This window comes from Myotis brandtii, unplaced genomic scaffold (genome assembly GCF_000412655.1).
Source record: "Myotis brandtii unplaced genomic scaffold, ASM41265v1 scaffold1103, whole genome shotgun sequence".
Lineage (NCBI taxonomy): Eukaryota > Metazoa > Chordata > Mammalia > Chiroptera > Vespertilionidae > Myotis > Myotis brandtii.
Window position 1 is genome coordinate 357,088 of NW_005353762.1, and position 14,906 is coordinate 371,993.

Here is a 14,906-nt window from a genome sequence, read left to right on the forward strand (position 1 = left end):
ATGTTTCTCTCTCCCTCTCCTTCTTTCCCTCCCTCCCACTCTCTCTAAAAGTCAATGGAAGAATATCCTCAAGTGTGGATTAACAAAAGAAACAACACAAAAAAACTGGGTGAGGCAGACAGATCAATGAACAAGAAAATCCCAAAATAGTCCCACATGTATATGTGAATCTAATAAAATAAATGCTTCATGATAATTGAAGAAAGGATGGATTATTCAGTAATTGGCTATTTGCAAAAAAAATTAAAGTGTACACCCTACCGAGTTTGGCTCAGTGGATAGAGCCTTGGCCTGCGTACTGAAGGGTCCCAGGTTCAATTACAGTCAAGGGCACATGCCCGGGTTGCAGGCTTAGTCCCAGTAGAGGGCGTGCAGGAGGCAATCAATCAATGATTCTCTCTCATCATTGATGTTCCTAACACTCTCTCCCTCTACCTTTCTCCCTGAAATCAATAAAAAACATATCTAAAAAAGAAAAAAAAGGCAACTGCTGAATGTCAGCTAAAAATAAATTAAAAATTAAAGTGTAATTTTATGTAATTCTTGATAATCACACATTATTTAAAAATATGAATGTACAAAAAAAGTAGGACATTTCAGAATAATGGAAATATATCAAAATCACAAAATTCTAACTCACAGTTATTGGTCAATGAAACTAGATGCAAATTGTAGGTGGCTCTGTCAGAAAGCATCGGATGGAGAACTAAGTAGCTGTGAGAAGCCCTCCTGTATGCTCTGTACCAACTAAAGCATCAATTAGAAGTATAATATTAAACTCAAAAGCTGGGAAGTAATGGGTACTAATGCACTTTTAGGTTGAATTGAGATTTGGAATTTTAAAAATTTTGTGGAATCATTTGGTTGCAGTTTTAAAATACTGTCTACTGAATAACATGTCATCTATTTCTTCCTATAGTAATTGAAGAAAATCATCAAATATCAGGAAGGATCCAAATTCTTGATGGTTAAGTCGTTTGCACTATGTCAATCTCTTTAAGAATCTTCATAAATTGAAACATATATGGTTAGATATTCCACATACCACATGGGCAAATCACTTGATAGCAATGAAATGGCCTTAATTGATATTATCATTACCATGAAGTAATGTTTTGGGTTTTTTTAAAAAAAACAACAACTCATTTCTATTTCAAATACTCATTTGAGTGCCTTTTATCCAACCCAGCCAGTGTGGAATATACAGTCTTGTACTTCCTGTTAATACCTTCATACCATGTGCTGAAAAGAAATTGACCAAATGGGCACCACTCAATTTTAATTTCCCGAATTTTAGTGTATTTCTTGCATATTTCCAAAATTGAGTGGTGCCCATTTGGTCAATTGCAACACGATTAGTATGTAGAATGCTGGACACTGAGCAGACTGACATTTAGGAGCAACTTCTTCTATTCTCATGGAAACCACCTTCCTCGGTGTCCCATGTACCCTGATCCTGACACACATTTTCTAATCCTCACCAAGACTCACGGTGCTAATTAAAATAAACACCTCAATACTATAAAGTTCCAAAAGAAAAAACTTTTCCAGCTTCTTCTTTCTTGAATATATTCCAAGAGGGAGTTCAAAAGTTGGTACATCAGTGGTTTAATTCTACCACAAATCAAAAACAAATACAGGCTTACTATCACCCACCCCCAATGACATTACACTTCCATATTATATTCTACTAGAGGCCTGGTGCCTGGCCTACACCTTCTCGCAATCTGGGACCCCTTGAGGAATGTCAGAGAGCCAGTTTTGGTTTGATCTCCACAGGCCAGGCCAAGGGACCCTACCGGTGCATGAATCCATGCACCAGGCCTCTAGTATGCATATAAAATCTTTGGTTAATCTCTTCCCACCCTCCCCCTATCCTCTCTTCCCTCTGAGATTCATCAGTCTATTCCATGTTTCCATGCCTGTGCATTGAACGTCTGCCCCCTGGTGGTCAGTGCGCATCATAGCTAACGGTCGAATGGTTGAATGGTTGCTTAGGCTTTTATATATATAGATTAATACTCTTCTTCATCCAACTTGTGACTAGTTAAAGGATTTCATTACTAAGTATCACTTAGGATGGGCTAAGTTATGCTGCAGTAACGAATGACCCCTGAATCTGAGTAAAGTTCATGTCCAGTGTAGGTCAGCTGAGGGCTCTGCTTCACGTCTTCCCCATTGGTGGAATAGCCAGTGGTGGGACTTCCACAAGTTGTCATGAAAGAGAGCATGGTGGGCGCACCCTGGTTCTTTTTTTTTTTATTTTTATTGATTTCAGAGAGGATGGAAAAGGGGAGAGAGATAGAAACATCAATGATGAGAAAGAATCATTGATTGGCTGCCTCCTGAACACCCCACAGTGGGGATCAAGCCCACAACTTAAGCATGTGCCCTTGACCGGAATCGAACCTGGGACCCTTCAGTCCACAGGCTGATGCTCTATCCACTGAACCAAACCTGTTTTCCACTTTCATTTCTCTGTTTGAGCAGGTCACATGGCTGTGCCCAGCTTCACAGGCAGCATAGAGATGCCACACTGCCGTGCACAGGGAAGGTGAAGAACCAGAAATCGGTAAAGAACCATTCTAACCATTTCCATATGCTTACTCTACTTTCTTCCTAATCGTGAGTGTGTCAAAAACTGTGAAACTGGTTTTATAAACATTGGGAACATATTTGGACTCAAACCTGTTTATCCCTTTGAGAAGACTTTGATTTTTTAGACTCTTAGATAAAAATATTTAACTTAAAACTGGAAAGCAATATGTTGTACTTGTTCTTAAAAAACATTCTCAGTAGGTTTATTAAAAAGGCCATTGTGGGAAAATCATGAAAAATCTTCATATTTTTTATTTAAGTTTCTAAACAGACAACTCATCGCAGAACAGAGACAAGTATATTCCTAGGTCTAATGAAATCTGACTTAAAGCTCCATTGTCAGACTTCCCATCCAGTTGGGAAACCTCCTTGCCTATCACTTGTTCTACTACATGCAGATTATGGACTATATCTGAACACAACTGAAGTCTTCTTTCCTATTTATAATGTTACTTTGAACTGTAGTATTTATATTACTGCTTTCATTACACTCATTTTTAACAAACCACTTTTAAGTCATTGATTATGTTTTGTGATCTGGGATTTAACACAAAAGAATAGTGACAACAAAAATGTATAAATTTTTAAAAAGAATGATTTGCAAATAAAATAATGCTAAATGAATCAGGTTGGCTACATTGTACAGGATGAATATATTTAATAAACATTGACTGTAAAATATGTCCCATTTCCTCAGTCTTCAACAGGAAATGTTTCCCACGGGATGGATGGGTCAGGACGGTAATCTACCAACAACTTAAGTATAGGCTCTTTCTGAGTGGAGTAATCAGGTGGGAGATAGCTCATATGCCCTGGAGATTCTGTATTTGGGTGACTTGGGGAAACAATATAAGCAGAACTCTGTATCCCTAGGGACAGATAATATTAAAAAAAAAAAACTTACCTCTTTGATTCTCAGAAAAAGGGGGACAATCTGAAAAGGTCAAAGCTTATGATCTTCAGGAATCTGATTTTCCCTCCATGCAACCAACTTCCCTCTCAGTATCCCCAACTGTTTTTATTTTTTATCCTTTATTGCAAGAGCTGCCCAAATTGTTTAATTTATCCCCCTCCTTTAACCTTCTGACTATTTCACCACAGCAGGAATAGTGGCCATTCTCTCCTCCTCTTGGTGGAGTTTATATATAGGTTTCACTAAGCAACAGAGAGAGATTTTGAGGTTCATGCTTTCTTTTCAATGGGATATAGATACGTCAACTAAGAGCCCACATAATGAATTGCAAGTTGTCAAGAGCCCATGCTCACCACCCCTTTGTGAGGCGGCCCTTGAAGTGGGTTGAGGAAGGCCAGCCTGTTCTCTCATGCAACATGCAGGTGACATCTGGAGAGAAGGAGGGTTTTGAAGCTCGGGACAAGGTGGTGGTCCCGAGAATTGAAATCTGGGAGCCCCCATTCTCAGATGTCAATGTAGAAAGAGAGATAGGGCCTCGAGAAAATCCCTGACCCCACTTACTGACTTAGGATAATCAGCCGGCTTAGGTAGCCACTGAAAATACCAGAAAGAGTATGCGGCGCATGAGCACTGGTTCTAGCCCAGGGCCCTGCCCACTAGTAGACATAATGAATTTCAAGTTGTCAAGAGCCAGTGCTCACCCCCCCTTTGTGAGGACACCCCTTGCAGTGGGTAGAGAAAGGCCAGCATGTTCTCTTTGACACTCTTCCACAGGGAGAAGAGAGCAAAATCTATTTGTCTGTGAGCCAAAATATGAAAAGGTAGAGAAAAATCCTCCTTCTGTCAGGCACCAGTATGGTTGACTGCTATGGGTTGAATGTTTGTGTCCCCAAAATTCATATGTTGAAACCTAACCCCCAAGAGGTATGAGGGAGGGGGGCCTTTGGGAGATAATTAAGGCATGATGGTAGGGCCCTCAGGAATGGGATGAGGGCCCTTAAAAATGAGGCCCAGAGAGCAGCTTTGCCTCTTCCACCAAGTGAGGACATCAGGAAGCCACAGCCATCTATGAACAGGGAGTGATGCTCACCAGACTCTTCAAATGTTTCACAATTCCAACCTAATGGCTCACCTAGTCTCTATTCTGTCACTTAGATGTCAAGATGGTTACTCAACAAATCAACAAACGACAAGTGCTGGAGAGGATGTGGAGAAAAAGGAACACTTGTGCACTGCTGGTGGGAATGCAGACTGGTGCAGCCACTATGGAAGACAGTATGGAGTTTCCTCAAAAAACTGGAAATGGAACTCCCATTTGACCCTGTGATCCCACTTCTAGGAATATATCCCAAGAAACCAAAAACACCAATCAGAAAGGATATATGCACCCATATGTTCATAGCAGCACAATTCACCATAGCTAAGATCTGGAAACAGCCTAAGTGCCCATCAGTAGATGAATGGATTAGAAAACTGTGGTACATCTACACGATGGAATACTATGCTGCTGTAAAAAAGAAGGAACTCTTACAATTTGCAACGGCATGGATGGAGCTGGAGAGCATTATGCTAAGTGAAATAAGCCAGTCAATGAAGGAAAAATACCACATGATCTCACTCATTCATGGATAATAAAGACCATTACAAACTTTTGAACAATAATAGATACAGAGGCAGAGCTGCCTCAAACTGATTGTCAAACTGCAGTGGGAAGGCCAGAGAGGGTTGGGGGGCAGAAGGGAGGGGAGTAAGAGATCAACCGAAGGACTTGTATGCATCCATATAAGCATAACCAATGGACATAAGACACTGGGGGGTAGGGGAGGCCAGGGGATTGTCAAGGGCGGGGGGAAAAAACGGAGACATATGTAATACTCTTTGTAATAATTTAAGCAATAAAAAAAACTTTATTATTATATATAAAAAAAAAGATGGTTACAAAACAAAAGAAGGTGGCACAGTAGGATCACCGAGTACCTCTGGAATGCCTGATGCAGTGATAACCTATTGGAAGGGCCTTGGGGCACTATTGTGTCACCAAACCCCCTATGAGGCTTTCTGAATGCTTATTGTGTTCAGGGCTTTGAGAGCTTTTCTAGGGCAAAGTTGAGTCCTTTTTTGCTTTTCAATCTGATTATAAAACTTAGTAGCCATGCACGTGAAGACATACTTTTATTATTATTTCCACTTTAAACATAAGGGAAATGAGTTTGGGGTATAAAGAAGCTTCCCAAACCCTGGACCTCCTGCAGGAGTTAATGCTGTGCCACCAGCTCACCCTAAAATGTGAACTTTCTCACCGGTTCACTGTCTCCAAGGGTCCCCACTTCACAGTGGGATGAGCCCCCCTGGAGCAGGATGAAGATCTGGTGTGCTCTGATGAAAGGCTGCACAGGACGAACACTTAGTCATGGTCACACATCTGAGGGCCTGAGCTATGTGTATCCAGACCTGGCCATTCCTGTGTTTGGTTCTATGAACCAAAGTATGAAAAGGTAGAGAAAAATCTTCCTTCTGTCAGGCACCAGTATGGTTGACTGCTTTGGTTTGAATGTTTGTGTCCCTCAGATTCATATGTTGAAACCTAACCCCCAAGAGGATGGTTCTGCTGGAGCACTTGAGGGCCAGTCTGTGCCAGAGAATGTGGGACAGTGTTGCTCTCTAGTTGGTGGAAGCACCACCCCTGCTGTAGGCGCTGGAGGGCAGGTGCCCTCAGGGCAGGTCCCTGGGTGCCAGGACACAACACTCAGCTGCAGCTCATCAACAGGTCATCTACTGCAAGCCTCCCAGCACCTGCATGGCACCAGGGCCATTCAGCGCCCCAGGGTGTCCAGATTGGTTTGTGGAGAAGCCTGGGGTGTGACACCAGGTTCTACTTCTCTTTTCTTGGCCACAAACTCCAGCCACAGGCCACTTGTGGTCTGAGTCCTAACCCCGCTCTGGGCACATGTAAGCGAGGCTCCGTGACAAAATGATGGGGCTGTACTAGAGCCCCACCTCTGGATGGAGCGGCAGTGATCCCTGGACAGACTGTTTCACAAATGAGAGCAGTCATTAGAGTCTTAAAAAGCAAGCCGCTAATTACAAGCTTGAACTACTTTTATCTTAGTTTGTCAGGCTGCTTACCTTTTGCTGCCTCCCAAATTTTATGAAAGCCACATGTCTTCTCTCAGCTGTGCAATAAGGTAGCAGAAGAAGTCATTTTCCATTCGCCTGCATTCGTTTGCAGGGAGGACACAGCAAAGCCCCACAGGCTGAGTGGCTTGAACAACAGATCTTGATTTTCTCACAGTTCTGGAGGCTGGAATCTGAGATCAAAATGTGAGCAGGGTGCTCTCCTCTGAGACCTTTCTCCATGGCTGCAGACGCTCCCTCTCCCTATATGGCCTGTGAGCTGCATCTGTCCTGTCCTAACCCCCTCTTCTGATGAGAACAGTCGCTCTGGACGAGGGCCCAGGCTAGTGACCTTATGTTAGCTTGACCACCTCTTCACGGACCCTCTGTTCAGATCCATCACATTCTGAGGGCCTGGGCTTTAGGACTTGAACATATGAATGTTAGGCGGACACAATTCAGTCCTTACATCCCTCCACAGAACAGTGTGGTGGGGCTCAGCATTGAGCGCGGGAACTCCAAAGGGAAGAAACCTCGGCAGTTTCAAGTCTGGCCTCCCCTCCCCCACAAGAGAGTCTCCTTCCAGAACAGCCTGGAAATGTCTGGCTTTCTTTAAAAAAAACTGAGAATTATATTTCTTTGCAGTTTATCTCTTAGACAAACACACTTTCTTACAAACCTATGCAACCCATCACTAATTCTACTACCCCCAGCCCATCCCTCCTTTCATAGACCTCACAGCCATGGGCGAAAGCATCTTCCCAAAGCATAGCTCAAACCTAGTCCTCATGGCCAGTCAGCAAAGTTCAAGTTATTCCCCCACGTGGCCCCAACATGCCTTCCCCAAGCTTGTCCTCCACTACTCTCCTCTGGGAGCCCTCTGTTCCAGCCAACCAGAAAGCCTCCACCCCTGTCTATACCTTTACTCATAACATCCCCTTTATTCTGTCACAATTCATCCCGTTCGTCTGTCCCCACCTTTAAATTTCACCTCCTGCATTAAAAAAGTAAAAGCCCTCACCCTTCAGTCCCGTTATCACTTGTCACTTTGTCTTTCTTGAACGACACTGATCTTGCTTTATCTTCTACTCCCATGACCCTTTGCGCACAAGGCAGCCCTGTTTCTTCGCATCACTGTGAGCGCCCACTGAGTGACCTGGCCTAGAAGATCCAGCACAAGTTTAATTGGACAGAGCTTCTGCCCCATCTCCATGAGCCCTGACATCACTTTCAGGCTCTTTACTGCTACTGCCCTCCTCTTTCGAGTCAATGTCTTCGTCCGTTTGGGCTGCTGTAACAGAATATTATAAGCTGAGTGTCTTATGAACAACAGAAACTTATTTCTCACAGTTCTGGAAGCTGAGGTCCAAGAGTAAGGTGCCAACAGATTTGGAAATTTAAAATGTTTGAAGTACGTAAATAAATGAGTTGCAAAACAGCTCAAAGCAATGTTCCACAGCCACAGTGTGGTGCCTATAAACACAGGTCACCACAGTGAGCGTGTCCTAGTAGTGCACGGAGGTTTTGAGAGTTGTTTGTCTTTCTAACCACACTTTCATTCATCAGTTCAAATAAAGTGCCTATTGCATGCCAGGAACTGTACTTAGCCATAGGAATTGGAAAATAGTAAGACAAATCCTAGGCTTCCACAGGCTTATAACCTAGGAGGAGGCACCCAATAAAGAAATAAAGGCAATAAAGTATAATTAGATTTATAACAACTGGATGTGGTATTCATGGTGTCACAGTCTCTGAGCACAGGTCTGTTACATGCAGTGATTTATTTTCAAGACTTTGTTTTTTATATCAGTTTTAAGTTCACAGAAAACTTGAGAAGTAACAGATTTCCCACATACTCTCTGCCCTCACACAGGCACAGCCCCTCCTTCCCACTATCAACATCTCCCACCAGAGTGGGACCTTTGCTACAATCAATAAACCTACATTGACTCATCATAATCACCCAAAGTCCATAGTTTACCCTTGGGGTTCATTTCGTGCTGTTCATTCTATGAGTCAAATATGCGATGATGCGTATCCATCATGATAGTAGCATACAGAATAGTTTCAATGTCCTAAAAAAATCTTCTGTGCTCTGCTCTTCCTCTTCATCCTAATCTCTCCCAAGCTCCTGGCAACCACTGATCTTTTTATTGACTCCATAGTTCTGCCTTTCCCAGAAGTTGAAGTCATGCAGTGTGTAGCCTTTTCAGACTGGCTTCTTTCACTTACTAACATGTGTTTGAGATTTTTCCATGTCGTTTCATGGCTTCATAGCTCAGTTCTTTTTATGTGCTAATTAACACCCATTGTCTAGGTGTCCTACAGTTCATTTATGCATGTAGTGATTTTAATTTTGCTGAGGCACAGAATAAACCGGTTGGCTGAGAGCACAGTATGAAATGTATGGACAGGAGCAAGTCACCAAACTGGCGAGGAGATGGCTGACTGCCCATCTTCCACATCCCAGAGGTGCTTGGTTCTCTGTGGAGGCCACAAGCACAGCTGCCTTCACCATGTGATAAAATCCTGTGTCTGTTTTGTTGAGAAAAATAATCTCGAGACAAAATCCAGCCTCTAGTGACAATGGTGAAAATCAGGAGATGGGAAAGACCCCTAAAGAAACACTTGTCCTTCTCCAGAAATCAGAAACATCTGAGAAAAAGGGTGGAAAGCTCTGTTCATGTGGAAGGCTCTGTTCCACATGAAGCATAGAATGGTAGGGAGAAAAATCTCAGGAGAAGTTCAGGAAGATTTTGCAGCTGATTCTTGGAAGATGTCATATAATTACCATGTGACTAAGGTCAAGTGATGAGAAAGACCATACTTAGTCTGTGAGGGCAATACTAGTCAAAAATGAAACAAAGAGACTTCTGTTTCTGGCCAAGAAGGAGTGATAGGGACTATTTACATTCCGACCAGAAAAAGAAAAAAGAAAAACAAACAACAAAAAATACAGGCAAAATATACAGAAAGTGGACACTGGACATCAGACAACCAGCAGCAGTAATCTCGAGAGACAAGAAACAAATTAGGGCCCTGGCCAGTTTGGCTCAGTGGATAGAGTGTCGATCTGCAGACTGAAGGGTGTCAGGTTCAATTCCGGTCAAGGGCACATGCCTGGGTTGTGGGCTTGATCCCCAGTGTGGGACTTGCAGGAGGCAGCTAATCAATGATTCTCTCGCATCATTGATGTTTATATCTCTCCCTCTCCGAAATTTACACACACACACACACACACACACACACACACACACACACACACACTGAGTGGCCAGATTATTATGACCACCTGACGTTTGTAGGCAAATTAGCTATAATTTCATGCTGAAGTTGCTAGAGGGCCAGACCATTATAGATAGGGAAGCAGGTTGTTTACCACAACAGTAGAAGTGATTTTTTTTCTGAAGATATGGGTAAACAATTCGATTTAACAGCCTTTGAATGTGGTAAACAACCTGCTTCCCTATTTATAATGGTCTGGCCCTCTAGCAATTTCAGCACAAAATTATAGCTAATTTGCCTACAAACGTCAAGTGGTCATAATAATCTGGCCACAGTATGTATATATATATATATATATATGAACAAAATAGGTGAACCTTGTGTTAGCACCCAGTTTTCAAGGCCCAAAGAGTTTTCAGGCTCCAGGATGCAAGGAGAAACATGGAGCGAGTTGGAGGAGACACCCCCCGAGGGGTCCTGGACTGTGAGAGGGTGTAGGCCAGGCTGAGGGACCCTCCCCACCAGTGCAAGAATTTTGTGCACTGGGCCTCTAGTATATATATATGAAGAAGAACATTTTAATGCTTCAAGACCCTCCCTCAGGAAGATGCTTCAAGGGACATTCCTTAAAGCACTCTGTAGTTTTTCCTGGACATGATACCCTTTGTACTCCTAGTGTGTGCAGGTTGTTAAGAAAGTGTAGCTGGCCGAACTGGTTTGGCTCAGTGGATGGAGCGTCAGTCTGCGGACTGAAGGGTCCCAGGTTCGATTCCGGTCAAGGGCATGTACCTTGGTTGCAGGCACATCCCCAGTGGGGGGTGTGCAGGAGGCAGCTGATCGATGTTTCTCTCTCATCAATGTTTCTAACTCTATCCCTCTCCCTTCTTCTCTGTAAAAATCAATAAAATATATTTTAAAAAAGTGTAGCTGGATGGAGGGGGAACAGTTGCCCGGGTATAGGTGCATCATCCTGCACTGGAGTGCTGTCCCACAGCCCAGGAGCTCTGCCCAGCAGCGCTTGCACCATGTCCAGGGCAGGGCTGGCCCTCAGCTCAGCGCTACCATTTGGACTGTGGCTCACAAGTGGTTGCAGAACAATGCTTCTACTACAACTACTTTTTCTAACCAAGGAGGTCCTAAATGTTAAGAGTTATTATTTTTATTATTCAGCATCTTTCCCAGGATAGGGTTCTTTTCCTGTTATTTGATATTACATTGGAGTTTGAAGAATGCCTTTTGGTTCAGTGTTCAAAAAAAATTGTAATAGTCAGGCTCCTGCCACAGAGCAGAGTTTGTGGTTCAGGCCAGGGACCGTGGGTGCCATAGGGCCAGCCTCAGCCCTCTCGACAGCAGTGCTGCTTTAAGTGTGGTCCACACATGTGGCCACTGCCAGCTCACAGATTGTTACTGGGCTGTCGTGAGCTAAGCACAGACATTGAGAACAAGAACTTACAAACTTTTCTAGCAGTTTTATGTTTCACAATGTTCTAGTGCAGGATCAGTGGGTGTGTCCATCTCGCATGTCTAGCAGGATCCTGTAATTGACTGATGGATTAGGAAGAAAGACAAAAAGGAAGAAAGGGAGGGAAGGAGAGCAGGAGGGGTGAGGGGGAAGGGAGGGAGAGAAGAAGGGAGGGAGGGGGAGAGAAGATGGGAGGGAGGGGGAAGGGAGGGAGGGGGAAGGGGGGGAAGGGAAAGGAGAGGGAGGGAAAAAGAAAGAACGATGGCGTTTCATCTCCATTAGTTTGAGAAGCCCTGCTCTGTGCTGCACCTCACACTCCATGGGTACCCAGGACTCCTGGAGACCCACAGGCTTCTCTCTAGAACCACAAGATTCTCAGAAATACCTGAAAGTCTCCACTTGGAAGCAATTCTCATAGAACCTCAGGAATCTTCTCAGTCTCTTTCACCTCACCACTCTCCTTCCTCCAAGATGCTGCTGAGCCAACGACTCCAGCCCATCGTCCAGGCTGCCGAGCAGCAGAAGCGCGTGGAGCCAGGCTGCTGCTGCTGCAGGGACACTGCCTTTACCCCTGGCAGAGTCCTGCCTCTGAGTATAGTGTGTTTGGCACCTAAGCCCGGCTTCTAGGATTCTTAGTGTACCAGTTCCTTTTGCTGTGTAACGAATCACCACAGGACATAGTGGCTTAAAAAGACAAGTTATTGGTTTTCCAAATTCGGAGGGCTGGCTTGGCCTTGCTTGGTGTCCCTTCTCGTCTGAGTAAGGACCAGCTGTCCTCTCCAGGGGTGGTTCACATGTCTCGTGCCTCCGCTGGGTTGGCTGGGATGGTTGGGATTGCTCTCCAGGTGGTCTGTCAGTATCCAGCAGGCCTCCCTCAGGCCTCCCGGGGCCTGTTCAGATGATGGGGCAACAGAATCCAGCAGGAAGCAGACAAGCCTCAATGAGCAAGCACCATTTAAGTCTCTGCCTATGTCATACTCTTAATGTCCCATTGGCCAAAGCAGGTCACTGTGCCAGGTCCAGAATCAAGGAGTGGAGGAATAGACTTCACCTTTTCATGTGGGAACATGAACGCTACGCTGCAAAGAGGCATGCATATAGGAATAAGAAGCTTTTGTGGCTATTTTTGCATTTAATAAAGATTGAAGAAGCCAAGTGACTTTGCTTGCTCTTGGCTTGCAGTAGCTGGTCAATAAATAGCTATTGAATAAATACTGTTTTAAGAGCCTTCGGTTTTTCTTCTCTTCACCTAGTTGAGGTTAAGATGTTCAAAATACCCTTCTCCCAGAGTCTGGTGTTGACTGTGGATGGCCTGGGATACAAAAAACACTTAGGCATCTCCTGCCTACTCTGCCATCGTGAAAGAAGCCAGCAAAGTCCAGGGACCTTAGTAAAACTAACTGTATGGCTTTTCTAGAAGCAACCACTGGTGTAGACTGAGAACTGATGCTTCAGTGTGCAGTTGTTAACAGCCAGTTTTAGCTCTACTGCAGTATTCACACATAACACTGTGTATAGAGTAAGGGTTAGGGACCAGCTGCTAGAATTCTTGCATGAAAAAAGGCTCTACCAGGCACCTGAGAGGGACATATGCACAGAGTGTTGGACTCTGGTAGACTACCACTAAGTCTATGCACAGGTTAATGTGCAGGTTATTCTTTTCCTTAGCTCCATAACTGAGCAGTCCATCATCCAGCATAACTGATCTTCTCCCTCAGCTTGATAGTGTGAAGGTTCTTTTCCAGTTGGGGGCCCACTGGCGCTTCATGTCTACGACTTTCACCCTGGGTTCTCTGGAGGAAACTCTTCATTTGGATTATTTGAGGAAGCTGGGATGGCCAGTGTGATGATAGCTACAGAATGCTTCTGCTTCTCTGGGGGATTGCCCGTCCTTCTCTGCAGCATGAATCCCAGTGGTATCGCTACATCTCTGTATACCAGCTTCAATGCTCCTCTATGTCTTACCTCTCTATATGGGTTTGTTAAAGGGTCTTAGGGGTGATCTAGGAAAAAATTTGATCATAAGAAGCAGCAACAGGCAACAAGCTTTATTAGGACACTTGGACAGGGTTGCATGAGAGGCAAGTTCCCACACAGAATGAGACTGTCCAATGGCTATGGTGAGCAGAGGGCCTACCATCCAGAAAGGAAGAGAGAAAGAGAACTCCTGGGAAAGAAGGGGGCCTGAGAGGGGCCTACCTGTTTAAGTGATGTTGCTCAGGTGCGTGGGAGTATCTGGGTCAGAGAATTCTGAAAGACTGGAACAACTGGGGGTCTAATAACCACAAGGCTCTCTTTCATCAAAGGCCAGCAGATGTGAGGTGAGGCTTGATGAGGTATGCAAAGCATACAGATTATAAATGGCTAAAAATCTTGTTTGGGCTATTTTAAAAATAATTAGATGTGTAAAACTTTGAGGTAGATGCCAGTAGGCTTTGGACATAATGGATCTCAGCCTACAGTGAAGAAATAAACAACATAGGGACCAATACACAGAGGCTACCTGTGGGTCATTCATATAGCACTATAACTATATGGTCTTCAAAGACCAGGATGAGGCCACCCCCTGAGATGAATCATGGTGGTTCTCCCAAAAGGAGAATGGACATACAACAAGTGAGAGCCTGGGTAGCCATTGGGAAGGACATGACATAGCTGACCTCAGACTACACCTATCCAGTTCCTTACTTAGGATCACAGTGATGACTCTCTGGCCTCTGTGGATGGCTTCTCTTCCCTGCCTGGGAAACATTGCCATTTCCTCCACTTGCCTTCACCAATAGAGACCAGACTATCAGAGCTGGAGAGGTCATGGGGAACTCCCATGCTTCCACGGGAGTTTCATGGAAATGAAGTCTTAGAGAGAATCTGAGAACAAAAGCTCCAGGGTACAATAAATTTAGGAAATGTTTCATAAACATGACCCTCCTACAGGTGTGGTTATATAAGAATGAGGTATGAGGCCATGGCAAGTAGGCCACCCCTGGGAAGGCTGTTGAAACTATCTTGCTGGGAAGGAAAATTCAAAAAAGTCTTGAGGTCTCCCAATCATTGAGGAGCTTGCAAAGTAGTGAAATTCAGATATTATAGGTATTTTTATTTCATTATGGTTGCACATTGTAATGGATGAATGAGGTGAGAAAGAGAGAGAAAGAGATCGATTATGAGAATAATGTGGTAGGTGATAGACCACTGACAATCATGTAGGGTGTTTCCCCTTAGTCAAATGGACCATAAATTTCAGTGCACTTTTACTCATCTGAACCATGTCTGACACTCTCTTGGTGTGGGTCGTAGGGATTCTCAGGTTCAAAGTCATATAACTTAAATCAATGAACTGTTGGCTTATTCGGGGTTCCTCAAGATCAGTAAAGGTCCAGGCCACTCCCTACCCTAAGTCTTATGGGGTATTTAAATAAGTACAAATAAACTTACCAAACTCATGGTCCATATAAATGATTACATTTTACCAGCAATATTGTAGGATGCACAACTTAACTCCACCCTGGCATGACACCTCTGTGCCTGGATATGTGACTCCATTTGGAGATGGCACAGAAGAAGCAGGGCCTGCTTGTGGCTCCCTCCTCCGCC